The following is a 6,529-nucleotide window of genomic DNA, read 5'->3' on the forward strand; positions in this document are numbered from 1 at the left end:
TCTGTATATTTTATATTAATAAATGACAAAATGTGGTATTAAGTGCATGGATTTTATGCATTCATGACATCTAATTTTTTGTCAATGTTTTTGAATATTCAGTCACACGTTTTGTCTTTGAGTTTATCAAATGCTTGCCAGTCTCCAAACATGTTAACAATACATTTACTAAAAAAGGTTTTTGTACAAGTGTACCCTTGTAGTTCAAACCTGTGATATTCAAGGATGAGCTGCATTTGGTATTTTCCTAAATCCTATCAGATATTTCTTTGGGGGTGTTCTTTTGTGCCTCTGAGATTTTGATAGGAGCTCAGAAACTTGTGGTGATGAATCCAGCCTAATTCCATCTTAAGATTGGGGGCCATCTCATCACAAAGTCATGAAAAGTTAATTTCCATTTTACTATAAATTACTGAGATTTCTAAAGTTGTTTGGAATTCCTGCCCATGCCTTGAACTCACCCATGCCTGACTTTCCCTGACCAGAGAACAACCCTCTCTGAAACCTCAGTGGCGCCTAATAAATTTTGATGTTGGGATCTGAATTTACTCCCTACCTTGAAATACCATGCCATGTAGATCATTAACCTGCTCTCTGCTCTTGTTTTATGTTTACCATAACCTGTTAGCTGTAAGTTCCCAAGACACCCCCTTTGTAACTTTTTGTGCTGTGTAAACCTTCTCTTCCCTGGGAGCTGGGCTGATCTCTAGCCTGGGGTTGGGAGAGACAGTGGCTGATGACCAGCTCTCTTTGAGTACACAATACAAGCTTGCCTTAATTTGATTTAACATCGGAGTAGGTAGTCTTTTCTTTGTATTGTGGTTCAACAGTGGCTCTGGAAGAAGCAGAGGTTGGAGCTTGGCAGGTGTGCCTTTCCTCTCTGGAATGACAGAGCACCAGGTGTGGATACGGATGAAGATGTCAGGCACGTTCCCTGGGGCAGACCAGCTCTGCCTCTCTACATGTGACATTCATTTACACAGGTGCCTCAGTTTCCTTTTCTATAAGTTGGGGATAATAATAATAATCATAGTGGAGCCTCCACACCACTGTTTAGGGCTTAGGCGAGTAAATAAACCTGCTCTGTGCTCCTCTAAGCCTGGCTAGGAGTCCATACTCCAGCATCAGCAGGTGCCACTACTGGTGTTGACACCTCTCCTCAGGTGCAGTAGACAGACATGGACAGGACCAGTGGCAGTACCCAGGGCTGCTTCTTCCTCCTGTTATAGGTGACGAGTTCTGCTCCTTCACATGTTGAAGTCTGAACATTAGAGAAGCAGCTGAGGCAAGCATATAAAGCAGGGTTTATTTAAAAAGAGGTCACATAGACTTCTCCCTCCCAGAGGGAGAAGGGGCCATAGCTGGCATCCTGATATCCCCAGAAGCGAGGTGTTCTGCCCTTTTTATACGTTCTAGGCTTCCTCTGTTCTCCTGCCTCTTCCCCTTATCTTTCTCCTTCCAGTTTAAGTTACTAGGCCCAGGAATGCTGGATGGGAGGGCCAAAGGTGGGATACAGGTGGGCTGAAGGGGGAAGGGCAGGATGGAGCAGCCCAGGACACATTAACAACCTTATAGCTCCCTGTGTGTGGGGGGGACAATTCCTGGGACAGGTTACCTTGGCAACAGGTTGGAGCAGGGGCAGGTTCTTGATAAGGATGGAAGAAGGGCTCTGAAGGAATTAATATTTCAATCCCTCAGGGGACAGTCTCCAACTTCCCAGACTCAAATTGGCCTCCTTGATCCACTTGACTCAATTTTCCTCTATCTATACTGACTGACTGCCTAATTCTGGCTTCAGTGTCACCCTGTTGTCAGTCAAAACTCAAGAGACAGACTTGGGCTGGTCTTTCTGGAGACTTCTCTGAGACCCCAATAAAACTGGAGTGCAGGAGTGGTACACTGTCCCTCTCCTCTCTGAGTAGACTGACTTTTCCCTATCCCTTCAGTAAACTCATGCATGTTACTCTGAGCAACATGTCTGAAACCTTTCTGACGTGATCATAGAATCAGGGGTTGAAGAGAGACTTTGCTGTGCCTCCATCTCCCTGAAGGCCCCACATCTTCAGGTTGAACCTACAGGTGTAACACCTTCTTCCCCAAACTTGGTCATTGTCCCTGATGTCTGATTTAACATTCTGAATTCATCAAGACTTTCACATGTGACATTGATTTGGGGGGGTCATTTAACTCTTGAAGCATGATGATTTTGCAAATGTGTTTTGTTTGTGAGCAACACCTGGTGTTTGATAGTGCTCCCTGTTCATCTCACCTCTGTGCTTGTGAGCAGTTGATGTGACTGGCATCCTTCCCACTGTATCCACTTGGTGCTTAAAAAGTTATGGTGAGAGGGCTGGGGATGTGGCTCAAGCGGTAGCGCGCTCGCCTGGCATGCTTGCGGCCCGGGTTCAATCCTCATCACCACATACAAACAAAGATGTTGTGTCCACCGAAACTAAAAAAATAAATATTAAAAAAAAATTCTCTCTCTCTCTAAAAAAAAAAAGTTATGGTGAGAAACTGATGTTAACTCCAAAGCTTCTACCTCAAAGCCTATCCAAGGAAGGGGGCGTGACCCTTGTCCTTGGAAAAACTCACAGAGCACTCCTAGGCACATAGCCACCCTGCTGAGATGTTTGTCTGCAAATAACAGGAGAGATCTGCCACGCCAGGTGTCCCTGCCTCAGTTAGGCTAGGTGAGGACCCATAGCAACCCCCTAGCAACCACCAATCAGCATGAGACAGGGAAAATACCTGGGATGCCAGATGATCCCCCAGTAGTTTATGGTGGTTGATAACATGTTGGGAAACCATATAGTTTGGCACGTACAACCCTCATGGCTTAAACCAATCAGTTCAAAGGAATGCCCCTCTTGTACTAACCAATTACCCCTACCCAACTTGTTCCTGCTAGTGAATGTGCTAATCAATGTTAAGAGTTGTTGTTTGATTTTCCTGCAGTGTGAAATGATTTGCTGTGTGATGTTGTGATGCATAGAGTATCCCCCCAAAAACCTATAAAATCTCACTGAACAAAGGACCAGGACTCACTCCCTGGGACCACCACTGTGTCGGAACGGTTGTGAGTCCAGGCTCAAGCTCTCAATAAAGACTCGGATTCTGCTCCTGGAGGTCTATTGGGGTCCCAGGAATCTGTCATTACAATGGTTACATCATTTATTCAGGAGAAGAGAACCAGGATTTACCCAGGGCCTCCCTGACTCCAATTCCCAAGGTTCCTACTGCACAGCCAACTTTTAAGATAAAAAAAGTCCTCTAGCCTTTGATAGAGATTCTCCCCATTCTCCTCCATTTGCTATGCACACAGATCCCCTGAGAGCTGGGAGGCACACTCTTGATTCAGGGAGTTCTGGGAGGGCTGAGGGTCTACACTTCCCTTATCCCACACATGACACTCATTCCTGGGACTCAGGTCGCATTTTGAGGACCTAGGGGCAGGTCACCTTTGCCCTGAGGGCAGACATCTCTAGGGAAGAGCCAAGACTGAAGGGAAATCAAGAAAGGAGAGATGGGCAAGCAAGAAATGAAAGATGACGGAGACCAGACAGACATATACACAAGAGTTTATTTGTCACAGCTGACAAAGACCATCTCTCTATAGAGTAGAGAGAGGAAAAACAGGCTTGGGTTTCGGGACTTTTATGGGGCAGGCTCAGGAATCAGAGCCAGGCAGTCCTAATGCGCACCCTCAGAAATGCCTTCTTGGGCGGGGAAAGAGAAACATTTTCCTTAAAATGGCAGATGTCACTTAAGATGGCCGTCCAGATGCTAAACAAGGACCTTATAGCTTGTTTAGCTTCTGCTGAGTGCCAGGCCCACAGATCTTTCCAGAATTAATGGGGTAGAACTGTTGTGAAGGCCTCAGGTGTATCCTGGCATCTAGAATGGTTATTTCCAAGGAAAAGCTAGAGGATATCCTAGGGGGGGCTGGAGATATAGCTCAGTTGGTAGAGTGCTTCCTTGCAGGCACAAAGCCTGGGGTTCAATCCCCAGCACCACGGGAAAAAGAAAAAGAAGATATCCCAGGGAGGTAACCCCTTTCCCTTCACCTCTCCTGAGTTTACTCACAGAGTCTGTTTTCTTGTCACAGTATTGGATGTCAAACCCTCCCGGAGACAAGAGAGGCGGGTCACATCCAAAACAAGACTTATCAGTGATTTCCCAGACACCACAGCCATAAACCTTTGTCTGCAGACAGCTGAAGAATTCAGGAGGCTCTAGGAACAGCCCCGCCACTAGGAATCTTGAAGCAGGTGAAGTTAAGGGAGGGCAATAAATCTCCCTGGGCTCAACTAGAGTCCAGCACCTCTGAGCACCACTGGTGCTACTAGAAGTCACCTATGGTGGCTTCTTCTCATCTCTGAAGCCCCTTCCTCCAGCCCAGGGCATATAATCTTGAAGCTTCCTTCCCTCCTTCTTTCCTCCCTGTCTTCCTTCTCAGCACTGGAGATTGAAGCCGTCGTTGCTCTACCACTGAGCTACACCCCCAGCAGTTTTCATTTTATTTTGAGAAAGGGTCTCACTAAAGTCACCCAGACTGGTTTTGAACTTCCAATCCTCCTTCCTCAGCCTCCTGAGCACGCAGCAAGCCTCAGCACTTGGCTGCTCTCTCCGATTCTTTGGTTTTTCTACCTGCAGAACGTTTTATCTCATCCCCTCTCCCTCTGTGTTTTGCTTCCAGATCAATTTGTCCATCTTTCTGGATCTGCCTTTTCTCTGTCACATTCTGTGTCTTGAAAATAGATTTTTAAGAAAACCAATTTAGAAACAAATAAAAAGTAAATCCAAGGTGGCAGGTCAACTAAATACCAAGTTGCCCTTATTCTGATTTATTTTTTAAACCTTGAATTGTTTTGTTGTTGCTATGAAAACATAGCTCCCCTTCTTCTCAGGAAGACCATCCTCAGGCTTCATGCTACTTCTAGCAAGTCCCTTCCAACTGGGTAGCCAGAGTAGTCCTACCGCTGGATCCAAATGCAACTACTGAGGGAGAAGGAACGGTTAGTGAGCAGAGGCTCCTAAATCCTGCCCTAAGTAGACGAGGGATCAAGAGAAGGAGACCGCTGAAGGAAGGTCGCTCTTCCGCTCTGGGGCGCGGGGGAAAAGGATTGTAACCGCTCTATCCCAAAGGAGAGGGAGGCTGATTCCAAGGCAGCAGTGCTGGGTCAGCAGGAGGTGGGAGGGGACCCTTGAACCACCGCACCTCCTGACGGATCAGTAGCAGTCCCGGAACTGCGCAGCCGCAGGGAATCCCAACCTCCACTCTCCCGGGCCGAGAGCTTGGGGTCAGCGTGCAGCAAGCGCAAGCCGCGGTTCCTTCCCCACCCGCAGAATAAGAAAAGAAATCCTGCTTCACTGGCCGAAATGGGAAGCCCTGCCAAGTGGGGAAGCCTGCTGTTGGGAGCCGAGAGCCTCAGCCCTTCTGCATGTCAGCTCAGAACCGCTAAGTGAAGAGCAAACAGGAGCCGCGCCCTTCCCGCTGCCCTGCGGATGTCCCCTCGGCCACGGGTCTGGGGCAGGTGTGGCCGCTGCGTACCCTCTGATCCCCGCGCGGGGACGGGCTCGAGGCTCTCCACCCGGGCGCCGCCGCTTCCGCCCGCTCCTTGGGGTGGACCGCCTCTCTTGGAGGGAATAGGTGGAAAAAAACCTGTTTTCAAGAGAAAATGACCAGTTTTGAGAGACCTAAGTGGGTATACCTGCAGACACCAGTAAGCTCGAAGAATCTGAAGGAGAAGTGAAATGATTGCAAACGTGTGACAATTTCCCCCAGAAGTGGTTCTGTTCCAGCATCCGCACGGGCAGGAGCTGTTCTGTGTGTACTAGTGAAGGAGAGCTGCCGTGAAGTGCTATGGTCATCAGAAAGCAGGAGATCCACGGCAGTATGAGCCCTCGCTCGGCAGGTGGAGACTCAGGCAGTGTCCCCAAATTGCAGATCTATCGACGGATTTAAAAAAAAAAAAAAAAAAACTTTTTTAAAATAGTGCCACATTAACCTACAAACCCTGCTGTCCCAAATGGTCAGTATAAAGTCCAAAAGTACCTGGAAGTTGAAATTGTTTTGCTTTAAATGGGGGATTGGAGACTCCTGCACTCTTGAGAAGTGGGCAGCTTGTAGATAAATCAGACACGGGTGCCTGAGGAACTCCACCATGGGTAGCCAAGACTAGCTAAAGTCGTTTCAGAACTGGCCAGACCATGTCCATGGCCCCAGAGAGCTAGCTGGCCCTAACTACTGCTCTGTTCTGGGCCACAACACTGGAAGTGAGTTGGTGTGAATTCTGATAGGGATTTTACAAATTCAACAAATCCTCCAACAAATCCAGCCGTGGCAGAGAATGAAGCACGGTCTCTTTCTGGGATGTGAGTCAAGGAGCAGCCGCCAAGAGCTGGATTTTTATGCTTCAGTGAAGGCGATGGAGTAAAAGTGCTTCACTGTGGAGGAGAGCTGCTGGTCACAAACCCATTGAAGACCCTTGGGAACAGCATGCAAACTGGGGGCCAGGGCATAAAT

Source organism: Marmota flaviventris, chromosome 5, assembly GCF_047511675.1.
Source record: "Marmota flaviventris isolate mMarFla1 chromosome 5, mMarFla1.hap1, whole genome shotgun sequence".
Lineage (NCBI taxonomy): Eukaryota > Metazoa > Chordata > Mammalia > Rodentia > Sciuridae > Marmota > Marmota flaviventris.